The following is a 15,445-nucleotide window of genomic DNA, read 5'->3' as shown; positions in this document are numbered from 1 at the left end:
ATATATATGAATTTAAGATAAATGACAGTATATATACAGTAGATAATGTAGACAGAATAATACACATGGCAACTAAAACATGAAAGAGGGGCAAAGATAAGCAGAACGATACATTGGCAAGGTCCTTACATTTTGATTTTACATAAGACAGTACAAGATTGACTCTAAGCAAACTTTGAAAAGTTAAGGGTGGATTTCTGATTTCCAGTTCCCCATGTAAGTGACTTGGAAGTCACCATTCCATCCTAACAAGTAAATCCTGAGCAAACTAAAAAACATTACTCTTGGATACATAAGAAAGCTGGAAACACATATCAAACTGCTGTCTCCAAGACTGGAGAGACATAGAGCCAAATACAGGGATTCACAACTTGCCACAAAACGAGACTCACTAGCTGAAATTTCCAGGGTAGGAAAACCTGAATTGCAATTGATGAATTGCTGGAGGCTTAGTGTAGACAAGTATGAGGGTAAAAATTTCCAGGGGAACCCCAAAATATTATGACATTTGCCTCCAGAAGCTTAACCAGGTTCTCACAATAAGTATTTGGAGAAAAATCCCCTCATGCTTCCTGTGGCAGGGGAGCGGCAAAGGAACCATTTTGAAATACACCAGATCATTGGTCTTAAAAAGATCTGCCGGAGACAGAAGCTAGTTAATCAGAGCTCAATCTGCTAGTATAGTATCAAAGCCTAACTGATATGGGAGAAGGGAAATACCCAACTCCAGTTAGTTCTAGTCTTTTGTGTGAGAAAAGGAAAATACCCAACTCCATTCCACTCTAGCCATCCTGACCCAACAGGGGAGGAAGGAGTGAGGGGCAGGATAAAAACAAAACAAAACAAAACAAAACAAAACAAAAAAACACTGAGAAGTACTGTGAAGAGACACAAGCTCAAGAAAGACTGCAACCTGACACCTCACAACCACATTACTAAAGGCATATGTAAAGCAGTTCCTTATACCTGATATAGAATGTCCAAATATTAAGAAAAAATTACTAGACATGCCAAAGGCAAAAATCACGTTTTGAAGAGACAGAAACAGGCATGACAAGAATGTTAGAATTATCAGACCAGCAACTATGATTAACATGCTAAAGGCTCTAATGGATAAAGTAGAGACACCATGCAAGAAAATTCTACAGGAATTTCATTGCATATATTAATAGCTTTGGTTATTATGGAAAGTTTAATAATATTAATTCTTCCAATCCTTGAATATAGGATAACTTTCCATTTGTTTGTATTCTCTTCCATTTCTTTCATTAAAGACATAGTTTTCAATGTAGAGATCTTTCACTTTCTTCATTAAATTTATTCCTAAATATTTTATTTTTAGTATTGTTAATAGAATAATTTTTCCCGATATTTCATTGTTAGTGTATAGAAATACAGCTGGTTTTCGTATGCTGATTTTATATCCTGAAACTTTAAGGAATCCATTGATTAGTTCCCACCGTTTTTTGGTTGACTCATCAGGACTTTCTCTATGTAAAATTGTATCATCTGCACATAATGACAACTTGCTCCATTTTGTACGTTTTGGATGCTTACTATTTCTTTGTCATACCTGGTTGCTCTAAATAGGACTTCTAGTACTATTTTAAATAACAGGTGAGAGTGATAGCCATTGTCTTGCTCCTAATCTTAGAGGAAAAGCTTTCAATTTTTCACTGTTGAGTATCATGTTAGCTGTGGATTTCTCATATATGGCCTTTATTACGTTGAGGTGCCTTCCTCTTATACCCAATTTGTTGAGGACTTTTTGTCATGAAAGGATACAGTATTTTGTCAAATGCTTTTTCTGCATTTATTGAGATGATCATATGATTTCTATTAATGTGGTGTATCACATTTACTGATTTGTGTATGTTGAATCACTCTTGCATCTCAGGGAAAAGTTCCACTTGGTCATGGTTTGTGATCCTTCCAATGTATTGTTGAATTTGGCTTGCTAATATTCTGCTAAGAATTTTTGCATCTATATTCATCAGGGATATTGGTATGTAGTTTTCTTTTCTTGTAGTATCCTTTTCAGACTTAGGTATCAGGGTAATGCTGACCTCATAATAAAGGTTTGGAAGTGTTCCCTCCATTTCAATTTTTTGTTCAATCCCTGGCATGTCTGATCTGCTCAGTTTCTATTAATGCAGCTTCATACAGTAGTTGTATTCCTCTGCCTGATTGTTTCACTGAGCATAATGACCTCAAGGTTCATCCATGTTCTCACAAATGTCAGAATTTTCTTTTCTCATGGACGAACAATATTCCATTGAATATATACCACATATTTTTATCCATTCATCCATCAACGGATGCTTAGGTTGCTTCCATAGATTAGCTATTGTAAAAAGAAATGCTGCAATGAACATGGGGGTACATATAACTTTTTTTCAGTTAGTGCTTTCAATTTTTCAGATAAATACACAAAAGTAGAATTCATGGGTCCTATTTGTAATTTTTTGAGGAACCTCCATACTGTTTACCATGATGGCTATCCTAATTTACATTCCCACCAACAGTATAAAATGGTTCCCTTTTCCCCACATCCTCACCAAAACTTGTTACCGCTTGTGTTTTTTTATACTAGCCATTTTAACAGGTGAAAGCTGATATCTCATTGTGATTTTGATTTGCATTTCCCTGAGAATTTTTTTCTTATGTTGAGCACCTTTTCATGTACCTGTTAGCCATTTTTATGACTTCTTTGGAAAAATCTCTATGCAGTTTCTTTATCCAATTTTAATTGAATTATTTCTTTTGTTTTTGAGTACTATGAATTTTTAAAATATGCTTTGGATATTAGCCCCTTATCAGATACGTGGTTTGTAAGTATTTTCTCCCATTCTGTAGGTTGCCTTTTCATTGTGTTGTTTCTTTTGCTATGTAGAAGCTTCTTAGTTTGATATATTCCCACTTGTTGACTTTTGATTTGTTGCTTGTCTTTTAGTGTCATATGAAAAAAAAAATCATTGCCAAACCCAATATCAAGGAGCTTTTATCCTATCTTCTAGAAGTTTTATGGTTTCAGGTCTTTTATTTAGGATTCAATTCACTTTAAGTTATTTTTTATGAGTGATGTCATATAAAGGTCTAATTCCATTCTTTGCATGTGAATACCCAGTTTTCCAAAGCCATTTATTGAAGAGACTATCCTTTCTCCATTGAGTATTCTTGGCTCCCTTGTTAAATATTATTGACTATATATGATAGCTTTATATCTGTGGTCTCAATTCTGTTTAATTGGTCTTTTATGACAGTATCATACTGTTTTGATTAATATTGCTTTACAATCTAGTTTGAAACCAGGAAGTGTAATGCCTCCAGCTTTCATACTCTTTCTCAGGATTGCTTTGGATATTCAGTGACTTTGGTGGTTTCATACAAATTTTAGGGTTTTTTTTCTATTTCTGTGAAAAATGCCATTGGGATTTTGTTTTTTACACTATTGTGAATGGGATTGTTTTCTAAATTACTTTTTCAGATGGTTCAGCCAACTGAATTTTGTATATTGATTTTATATCCTACAACTTTGCTAAATTTATTAGTTATCACATATTTTGTGAAAACTGTAGGTTTTTCTATACCTAAGACCATGCCATATGTAAACAGAGAAAAATTAACTTTTCCTTGCTAATTGTGATGCCTTTTGTTTCTTTTTCTTGTTTACATGCTCTGGATAGGACTTCTAGTACTATGTGGAACAAGAGTTCTGGAGAGTGAGCACACTTGTCTTGTTCCCAATCTTAGAGGAAAACCTTTCAGCCTTCCACCATTGAGTATTATGTTAGCTATTCGTTTCTCATACGGAATATGGTTTTTATTATGTTGAGGTACATTCCTTCTATACCCAATTTCTTGAGAGTTTTTATTATAAAAGCATGTTGATTTCAAATGCTTTTTCTGCATTTGTTGAGCTTTTCTTATTTTTATCCTTCATTCTATTAATATGGTTATCACATTTATTGACTTGCATGTGTTGAACCATCCTTGTATCCCACGGATAAATCCAACTTGATCATATTGTGTGACCCTTTTAATGTACTGCTGAATTTGGTTTTTTAGTATTTTGGTGGAATATTGCATCTGTATTTACCAGAGATTTTGGTCTACAGATTTCTTTGCTTGTAGTATTCTTATCAGGTGCTGATATCATGGTATTGCTGTCCTCATAAATGAATTTAGTAGTATTCCTTCCTGTTGTACAGAATGTTCTATACTAGTCTATGTCTGTTAGATCTATTTGGTCTATAGTGTAATTTAAGTCTGCTGTTTTCTTATTTTCTGTCAGGATCTATTCAGTGTTGAAAGTGGGGTATCTAAGTCCTCTACTATTATTTTATTACTGTCCATTTCTCCCGTGAGCTCTATTCATTTTATTTCAAAAATTTAGGTGCTCCAATGTTGGGTGCATATATACTTACAATTGTTATCTTTAACAATTTATTCTTTTATCACTATATAGTGACCATCTTTGTCTCTTTGACCAATTTTGCCTAAAAGTATATTTTACCTGATATAACTATGAGACCCCTGCTCTCCTTTGGTTATCATTGCATGGATATCTATTTCCATACTTTTATTTTAAGCCTATGTGAAACTTAAAGCTGAATTGATGTCACAATTTACATCGTTTTACATTGTGTATCCATTAAACAATTACTTTAGTTATATTTATTCCACTACTTTTGTATTTTAACTTTTACACTAGAGTTAAAATTATAAATAACAAAAATTGGAAAAATACTCTAATAGGTGCTGCACAAAACAAGATATATAAATACACACAGATAACCAATAAATACAGAAAAATGTATATCATTAGTTATTATAAAAAGTCAAAATAATGCTATAATATAAAAAAACATTCACTAGAATGGATAAAAGATCAATTTCTTTCTTAAAATATATTTTTATTGATTTCAGAGAGGGTGAGGGAGAGATAGAAACATCAATGATGAGAGAGAATCATTGATTGGTTGCTTCCTGCATGCCCCCTACTAGGTAGGGATCAAGCCACAACCCGGAATCAAATCCGGGACCCTTTAGTCCACAGGCCAACACTCTATCCACTGAACCAAACCAGCAAGTGAAAAAGATCAATTTATATTTACTGTTGTCGAGTACATAGAACAGATGGGATTCTCATACATGAGGGATGGAAGTTCAAAATGCCACAACCCCTTTGAAAAACCATTTGGCAGTTCTTCAAAATTTAATATATATCCATACCTACAGTCCAGCAATCCTACTCATAGATATGTAACCAATATATAGGAAATCATATTTTCACAAAAAGAATTGTTTAGAAAAGCTCATAGCAGCTTTATTCAAAATAGCTAAAAACGGGGGAGGGAAGGGGAAACAAAGTCCATAGCAATAGAATTGATAAACTGTAATATAGTCAAACAGTGGAGTTCTAGTCAGTATGAAAGAAAAACCTGATAAATACAATGCCATGCAAATATATGATGCTGAGCGAAAGAAGTGAGATAATTCAGAGTACACACCATTATTCTATTCATGAAGTGCAGTAACAGGTAAAATTAATCTATAATATGAGAAGTAAAGCAATGGTCACTTACAAGGCTATCTTGACTGGAAGGGGCATAAGAGAACTTTCTAGGTTAATGGAATCTTCTTTATTTCAATCAGTGTGATGGATAAATGAATATATTTGTCGAAATTCATCTTTTTTGTTTATTTAAGATCTGTAGGTTTTGCCCTAACCGGTTTGGCTCAAGAAATAGAGAATCGGCCTGTGGATTGAACAGTCCTGGGTTTAATTCCTGTCAAGGGCACATGCCTGGGTTGCGGGCTCAATCTCTAGTGGGGGAGTGCAGGAGGTACCCAATCAATGATTCTTTCTCATCATTGATGTTTCTATCTCTCTTTTCCTCTCTGAAATCAATAAAAATATATTTTTAAAAAGATTTGTGAGTTTTGCTATTTGCACATTATATAGAAATAAAGCACTATTAGAAAATAAAAACAAAAGGATCACCTGAATATTACTATAAACTCTTAAAGAAATACAAAAGTAAACTTTTCCCACAGAAAAACCTAGGCCCAAACAGCTTTGCTTCATTTCTACCAATCATTTAAGAAATAAGTAATTACAACCTAACAAAAGCTCTTCCATAGAATAGACAAAGGTGCAACACTCCCAAAATCATTTTATGAGGCTAGCATAACTCTGAGAACAAAACCTGACAAGGACAATATGAGCAAATAAAATTACAAGCCATTCTGACCCATGGTCATGAGTGAACCAATCCTTAAAAATGTTAATAAATTCTGCTCTGGCCAGTTCGCTTAGTGATTAGAGCTTCAGCTTGTGGACTGAAGGGTCATGGGTTCAATTCAGGTCAAGGGCACCGGTTGTAAGCTTGGTCCTCAGCCCTAGTCAGAGTGTGTGTAGGAGGCAACCAGTTGATGTGTCTCTCTCATATCAATGTTTCTCTCTTTGTGTCTCTCCCACTCCCTTCCATTCTCTCTAAAAAATCAATAGAAAAAGTATCCTTGGGTAAGGATTAGCAAAACAAACAAACCACAAATTGAAAGTTCATAAATTATATCCAACAATATATAAACAGCCTAATTTCATAACCTAGTTGAGTTTATCCCAGAAATATAATTCAGTTAAAACTTTAAAAATGAAATTCACCACATTAACATTTTAGAAGAGAGCATTATTTTGATTATGCAAAGAGTCATAAGAAAAAAAGCATTTGATAAAATTTGATATTAATTCTTTCAAAAAAAGCAAACAAGGAACACAAGAGAACTTTCTTAATATTATAGAGTATATCTATAAAAATACTAAAAACATGACACTTCTCTGTAATATATTAAAATACTTATCTTTGACATTGGGAATATGACAAGATGACTGCGATCATCACTACTCTTCAACATTATAGTGGAAGTCCTAGTTCAGTGCATTAAGAATAAAATAAGAAATATAAATATAAGAAAAGGAATATAAAATTGTCATCATTCATAGGTTATATTATTGATTGCATAGAAAAATCTAAAAGAATCTATAAATAAACCATTACATTTAAAAAAGGACTTTAGCAAAATTACAGGATACAAAAATGAAATACAAAATAAATTTTGTATATATGAGCAAGAAACATTTAAGTTGTTAAAAGATACTAGGTATAACATCATAAAAAATATCTATTCAAACAATAAACTCAAAATGAATAGAAGACTTAAATGTAAATTGCAAAGCCATAAAAAACCTAGAAGAAAACATAGGCAATAAAATCTCAGACATCTCTCATAGGAATATTTTTGCTGCTATGTCACCTAGGGCAAGGGAAATAGGAGAAAAAATAAACAATGGGACTACATCAAACTAAAAAGCTTTTGTACAGCAAAAGAAACCATCAACAACATGAAAAGAGGCCCTGGCCGGTGTGGCTCAGTTGGTTGGAGTGTGTCCTATACACCAAAAGGTGGCAGGTTCAATTCCCAGTCACAACAGATCCCCAGGTTGTGGCTCTCTCTCTCTCTCTCTCTCTCTCTCTCTCTCTCTCTCTTTCTTATCTCTCTCATCAATTTTTAAAAAATGAAAATGGAGCCCACTGTATGGAAGAACATATTTGCCAATGATAAGTCAGATAAGAAATTAATCTCCAAAATATATAAAGAACTCACACAACTCAACACCAGGAACACAAACAATCCAATAAAAAAAATGGGCAGAGGACCTGAATAGACACTTCTCCAAAGAGAAAATACATTGCCGATAGACATATGAAAAAGTTCTCAACGTCACTCATCATCAGAAACATACAAATTAAAACCACAAAGAGTTATCACCTCACACCTGCCAGAATGACTACCAACAATAAACCAACAAATGACAAGCACTGGCAAGGATGTGGAGAAAAGGAACCCTCATGCACTGTTGGTGGAAATGCAGATGGTGCAGCAACTATAGAAAACAATATGGAGTTTCCTAAAAAAATTAAAAAGGAAACTGCCTTTTGACCCAGTGATCCCACTTCTGGGACTAAGAATTCAGAAGCCGATTCAAAAGACGATATGCAACCCTGCGTTCATTACAGCATTATTTACAATAGCCAAGATCTTGAAACAGCCTAAGTGCACATCAATAGATAAGTGGATAAAAAAGATGTGTACATTTACACAATGGAATACTACACAGCCATAAAAAGAAGAAAATCTTACCTTTTGGGACAGCATGGATGTACCTGGAGCTTATTATGCTAAGTGAAATAAGCCAGTCAGAGAAAAACAAATACCATATGACATTGCTTATATGTAGAATCTAATGAGCAAAAGAAACTGACAAATAAAATAGAACCAGAGGCATGTTTACATGAAACAGACTGATATCTGTCAGAGGGGAGGTTGGATGAAAGAAGGTGAAGGGATTAACCAAAGAACATATAGGCATAACCTATAGACATAGACAGAAGTATGGTAATGGCCAGAAGGAAGAGGGGCTGGGGCTGGGGGGATTGGAACAAATGTAATAATGTGAATAATAAAAAAAAGGTTGTGCCAGAAACTACATCTGAAGGCTTTGCTTTCCAAGTTCACATTGGCACTCCTGAGATCTTTAACTTTTAGATTGTACAGCTGAGGCATTAGGTTGTTTGTTTTGTACTATATTTGGTATAAGTTTATCTTACTGTTTCTCTACTAAGAACTCTTTTTAAATGTGGTTTGTTATTGTAGCACTTTTTACAACGAATCTATACTTGAACAGTTCCAAACTGTACATACTGTATGAAGCTTCTCCTCTCGATGGATTTATTATCTCTATGTTGAATTTCATATCTTACAGTGTCCTATAAATGAAAATTAGATTTTTAAAATATCTATTCATATATGCCTCTGAGTAAAAGGTCATGAAGACAATAATCCTCTACAACTAGAAAAAAACTCGGTAATTTTCGAATACCATCATTTTTAAAGGTACTGGATAGTTGTAGAAACAACAAGGATTAAATAAATAAACATTACAAGCAGGAGAAAACTTTTCCAAAGTTCAATTGTTTTTCTCCTCTGGAAAAGGTACCAACTCTGAGAAGAGGCTATGGATCAGGTTTACTCAAGCAAAAAGCCTCTACTGGGAGGAAGAAAAACCAACAAAGCTTTTAACAGTTTGACAGGGCTGGTTGACAAATTGAAAAGTTGATGAGACTTAAATGCTCAGCAGATTTCCCATACCAGACATTTGCTGACTTCTGGTACTGCACAAGAATACAGGGAGCTAGGTCAAATACTTCTAAAAGGTAAAGTGAAATCTTCAGCAACCACCCCATTCTTAGGAAACAGACGTGTACCAGAATTTGAAGCTTACAAACTGTGAATGGCAGATTGGGATCTTGTGTAGTCTTTCAGGGATTAAAGAACAGAAACCCAAGTTTTACATCCTAGAGAAGAGAAAACCAAAAGTAGACTGTTTTACTAAAACTTCAGCCCTAATTCAGCTCAGTATCTAATGATTTGAGATAAATATCCCCTTAATTTATCTGCCTACCAGGAGAAAGGTAGAAATCTCTCAAGAATATCTCATCAAGAGCCTCTATGGTTCTCTTATACATGTTGCAATGCATGCAATAAAATATTACTAGAACCACTACATACCTATTACAATTGCTAAAATCCAAACACTGGCAACAACAATTGCTGACAAGGTGTAGCACAGGAACTATCATTCATTGCTGTTGGGAATGTAAATAGGTACAGCCACATTGGAAGATAGTTTGGCAGTTTCTTACAGAAAAAAACAAACAACAAGAACAAAAAAAACTAAACATACTCTTACCATACAATCTAATAATCACACTCCTTGGTATTTACCCAAAGTAGCTGAAATTTATATTCACACAAAAACATACACACAAATGTTTATAGCAGCTTTATTCATAATTTCCAAAACCTGAAGCAATGAAGATGTCCTTCATAAGGGTATAGATATGTAAACTGTGGTACATCCAGACAGTGGAATTTTATTCAGTGCTAAAAAGAAAGGAGCTCTTAAGCCATTAAAAGTCATGGAGGAAACTTAAATGCATATTACTAAGTGAAAGAAGCTAATCTGACAAGGCTACATATTGTAATGATTCCAACTATATGACATTCTGAAAAAGGTAAAACTGTAGAGACAATAAAAAAATCAGTAATTGTTGGGATTGTGAGGGTGGGAGGGTTGAACAGATGGAACACAGAGGAGTTTTAGGCAGTAAAATTATTCTTCTGTATGATACTGTAATGGTAGATACATGTTGTTATATGTTTGTTCAAACCCAAGAGTGAACCCTAATGTAAACTATGGACTTTGGGTGAATATGATGTGTCATTGTAAGTTCATTGACTACAACAAATGCACCATTCTGGTGGGGGATGTTGATAATGAGGAGGCTGTCCATGATTGGTTGCAGGGGGTAGATGGAAGATCTGTGTACCTTTCTTTCAATTTTACTATGAACGTAAAACTGCTTTAAAAAATAAAGTGTATTAAAAATAGGACTACCAGGTGGCTCAGTTGGTTGTAGTATCATTCCATACACCAAAAAACCTACAAGGTTGCAAGTTCAATTCCTGGTCAGGGTCCATACCTAGGTTGTGGGCTTGATTCCTGGTTGGGGTGTGTAGGGGAGGCAACCGAGTGATGGATGTTTTTTTCTCTCTCTCTCCCCCATCCCCTCTCTCTAAAGTCAATAAAACATCCTCTGGTGAGGATTAAAATACTGGTAATCCTATTATAATAAAGAACTAATATGCTAATTAGACCGAACAGCAGAACTACCATCCAGACGACCTTCGTAGCCTGAGGCTGTGAGGGGCTGCAAGGGCCAGCTGAAGCTGCAAGGGGCTGCGAGGGTTGAGACCCTTGCATGAATTTCATGCATTGGGCCTCTAGTACTAAAATAAAAATGGTAGAGCCCAGCCAGTTCGGCTCAGTTGGTTGAGCATTGTCCCATGCACCAAGGGGTCATGGTTCATTTCCCCGTCAGGGCAAGTGCCCAGGTTGTGGGCTTGATCCCCAGTGGGGACATGCAGGAGGCAGCCGTTTCTCTCTCATCCATGTTTCTGTCTCTCTCTCTCCCTTCCTCTCTCTCTAAAAAATCAATGGAAACATATTTTTTAAATGGTAGAGATAAGCAAAGAGCTAAGGCAACATGATATATACCCTAAAAGAAAAGATAAAGAGATGCAAAAGGACAGATGAGCTGGATAGTAAAATAATCAAAAATTACTTTAAAATTAGCTATGATGAACATTTATAAATAGAGGAAAAATAAACAAAAAAATAAAAGCATAAAGAAATTCAATAGGGAATTGTAATTACTGAAATCTCTGACATTTCTCTTAGCAATATTTTTTCTGATATATCTACTCAGGCAAGGAAAACAATAAACAAACAAACAAACAAACGAGATTATATCAAACTGAAAAGTTTCTGCACAGCAAAGGAAACCATCAACAAAACAAAATAAAAACAACCTATTAAATGGGAGAACATATTTGTCAATGATACATTTGATAAGAACTTAACCAAAATTTATAAAGAGCTCATTAAAAAAATCCAATGAAAAATGACCAGAGCACCTGAATAGACACTTCTCCAAAGAGGACATACAGATGGCCAATAGACATGTGAAAAGATGCTCAATATCACTAAGCATCAGATAAATGCAAATTAAAACAATGAGATGTCACCTCACAAATGGTTGTCATCAATAATAAATGCACAAATAACAAGTGTTGGCTAGGATGTGGAGAAAAGGGAATCCTTGTGCACTATTGGTGGGAATGCAGACTGGTGTAGCCACTTTGGAAAACATTATAGAGTGTACTCAAAAAATTAAAAATGGAACTTCCGAGTAATTCCACTTCTAGGAATCTATCCTAAACTGAAAGAATGTATGCACCCCTATGTTCATAGCAGTGTGATTTACAATAGCTATGATCTGAAACATCCCAAGTGCCCATCAGTAGATGAGTGGGTAAAAAAGCTGTGGTACATTTACACCATGGAACACTATGCAGCTGTAAAAAAAAAAAAGAAAGAAAGAAAGAAAGAAGGATCTCTTACGCTTTGTGATAGCATGAAGGGAACTGGAGAGTATTATGCTAAGTGAAATAAGCCAAACTGAGAAAAACAAATACCATAGGATTTCACTTATATGTGGAATCTAAACAACGAAATAAACAAAATTTAAGTAGACTCATAGACACAGAGAATTAACTGGTTGTTGCCAGAGGGGAGATGGGTTGGGGGACTGGGAGAAAGAGGTGAAGGAATTAAGAAGTGCAAATTGATAGTTACAAAATAGTCATGAAGATGTAAAGTAAAGCATAGTCAATAATATTGTAATATTTATGTACTAGAGGCCCAATGCACGAAATTCATGCAAGGGCCTCGGCCCTCACAGCCCTGGCTGCCTGGGCCCTCGAAGCCTTAGCTTCATCCAGAAGGTCGTCCAGACGATTGTTCTGCTGTTAGGTCTAATTAGCATATTAGCTCTTTATTATATAGGATGGTGTCAATTGGGTACTGGAAATATCAAGAGGAATGCTATATACATTATATGAATGTCTAATCACTAAGCTATACACTTGAATCCAATACAAAATAATATTGAAAGTAAACTATAATTGAAAAATTAAAATAAAAAGAAACAGTGGAATATGCAAGAACGGAAAAACAAAGACCTCAATTGTGGGGAGCTGATATAGGGTTAAGCCTCGGACTGACCTGTGGGCAAAGTCACAAAAAATTCCCAGCTTAGAGGGCACAGTCCTCTTAGCATAATTAGGCTTGACCTTATGAGGCTCTCTAGATCTTATCTGGGAAGCTAATGGGCTGAGGGAAGTGCAGGAAGTGGCCAAAACAAGTGAAACTCACAAGAACTGTGTAACTATGGAAACCACTACCTTGTTTACCTCTCACTATAAAATAAAGGCTCAGCTTGCCTTGGGATCTTCTCTCTGTGGCCTCAGCCAGGCACAGGAAGATCCACGGAGACTAAGGAAAGCTAGAGAGTTCTGAACACTGTCTCCGTGTAAAACATTCTTCGCCGACTCCGTCCACACCTTTGGGAACCCCTGGACCGCTGGGGCTGGCCCCCAGCACTCAATACATGGGTTTAACAATATAATAGATGAAAAGAACTGGATTACATAACTCCAAAATAAGTTAATACAAAATACTAAAACTGAAGCACATAAACAATGAATTGGGGGGGGAGGGGACAGAGCATAAAAGATATGTAGAACACAATCAAGGTCTAATATGTATGTCATGGGAGAAGGAATGTAGTAGAAGCGATATTCAAAGAGATAATATCCAAAATGTTTACACAACTAATGAAAGACATAATCCCACAAAATCAAGCAGCTCAGTGCACCATAAGCAGAATTAACCAAAAGAAAACTGCATGTAGACCCATCATAATCAAATTGCTAAAAACTATAGTGCAGATAAAATCTTTAAAAGCAGCCAGAACAATATTAAAACTGAAGGCAAGCTTCTCAAAAGAAACAACATAAGCTAGAAGGCAATGTTATGATATTTTTTAAAGTTCTAAAGTAAAAATAAACAAACATAACCACAAACATAAAACTATATGCCCAAGGAAAATATTTTTCAACAATGTGGGTGAAATAAAGAAGGTTTCAGATCAAGAAAGACTAAAAGAATTCCTCACCAGGAGACCAACACTATAAGAAAAAAAGAAAGAAAATTCTTCAGAAAAAAAGGAAAATAATCCACACAAAAACATGGTAAACATAAATGAATATTGACACTAATAATATTTTATAGAGTTCAAGTTATGTGTAAAACTAAAATGCTTGACAAAAATAATGCAAAAATGTATGCAAGAGATAAGTGGAACTTAAGTGTTCTAGTAGTATCAGAGAAGTGCAAATAAATTGTATCAGACTGTGATAAGTTAAAAACCTCTGCTATACTTTCTAAGGTAATTATTAAATAGTAGCAGATAGTACAACTGATAAGTTAATATAGGGAAATATGCAAAATAAAAATATTAATCTTAAGGCAAGAAGGAAGTCAAGGAGAAATATAATACAAATGACTCAAATAGAAAATGCATGAATAGGTGGTAGATATATTCTAAAATAAGTTATATGAGTAATTAAATGTATAAGCAAACCAAGTATGTCCAAGTTAAATACTACAAGTGCACTTTAAGTGTTAATATGCAAAAGAGCTGAATATAGAAAGACAAAAATGGCATACCATGAAATCATTGATAAAAAAAATATACCTTGTCTTAATTAATTCTAATTTAGTAAGATGCTGTGTTTAAAGTCACAGTAATTGGTAGTTACTATTCTAAGTCATACAAATTGGTAGTTACTATTATTAGCTCCATTTTAATACATTAGGAAACTAAGACACAGAGAAGTCCGATAACTTGATCATCAAATTTCCAACATATTGAATAAAAAAAAAACTTCTAATATCAATATAGAAAGCTAGAAAATAATGGGGATATTCCTTCATAATTTTTGAAAAAAATAATTATTTCAAACCTAGAATTCTGTACCCAGCGAAAACACTAAGCAGTTTTGAAGCTAAAATAAATGTCTTTACAGATATATGAGAGCTAAAAATTTTTACTATCAGCACACTCTAAAGGAGCTTACTGGAAAAGGTGCTCCAGCAAATTAGGACACAATTTAAGAAAGAAAAAAGAACGGAAGTTGAAAAACAAACAAACAAAAGCATCAACAAAACCCCAGAAACTCCAACCTAAAATAAAAGAGAAGTTTTCTTGAAAATGGTTATTCCAGGATGAAAGCTATGCAGGAGACCATAGAGAGCAACCAGTCCATACTGGAGCAGCACTGAGGGTTTAAAAAAATGAAATTGAGAGATTACCTAATATTTCTGAACATAATTAAGAGATATATAAGCTTAATGATTGACTTGAAAAGTAAACACACAAGGTACCATGAACTCCAGGGAAAGCATCAGGTTGTTCAAGAGAACTGTAGCTGTGTTATATGATACCAAAACCTATTGAGAGGATTGGAAGAAGGGATGTGTGTGTGTGTGTGTGTGTGTGTGTGTGTGTGTGTGTGTGTGTGTTAGTTGATGGGATTGTCTGTGAGAAATGTGTCCTTATCATTCATATAGACAGTAAGCAGATAGTGATACCTGAACCGGTGAGCAGGAATTCTTCCAGGGATAATGTCTCAGGGAATCAAAGAATGAAGCCTCTGACCAGAGGAGTTCAGGCAGGGTAAGAATTTATTGCAAGCAAACACAGGCTCCCCACTCAGGGAGGGGATCCAAATGGGTTGCCTCCTAAGCATTCTGTTCTTCCCTTCATCTGTTAAAGGCCCGCTCTTTGTCTATTTGTGCCGCTCTCTGATTGGTCCCTGGCCTTTTTGCAACATTTTATTTTGCACTTGCAAG

The 15,445-nt window shown here is 34.9% G+C and overlaps 1 protein-coding gene across 1 annotated transcript in view; it reads right to left on the bottom strand.

Moving 5' to 3' along the window:
* GABRA3 (gamma-aminobutyric acid (GABA) A receptor, alpha 3) overlaps nt 1–15,205 on the bottom strand; it is a 241,088-nt gene extending 225,883 nt beyond the window's left edge. Inside the window, exon 1 of the mRNA XM_005872355.2 lies at nt 15,185–15,205. The gene's annotated coding sequence lies outside the window, so the exon portion shown is untranslated. The remainder of the gene's footprint in view (nt 1–15,184) is intronic.
* Between the last annotated feature and the right edge of the window lie 240 nt (nt 15,206–15,445).

This window comes from Myotis brandtii, unplaced genomic scaffold, assembly GCF_000412655.1.
Source record: "Myotis brandtii unplaced genomic scaffold, ASM41265v1 scaffold376, whole genome shotgun sequence".
Lineage (NCBI taxonomy): Eukaryota > Metazoa > Chordata > Mammalia > Chiroptera > Vespertilionidae > Myotis > Myotis brandtii.
This window is presented reverse-complemented; position numbering and strand designations above follow the sequence as displayed.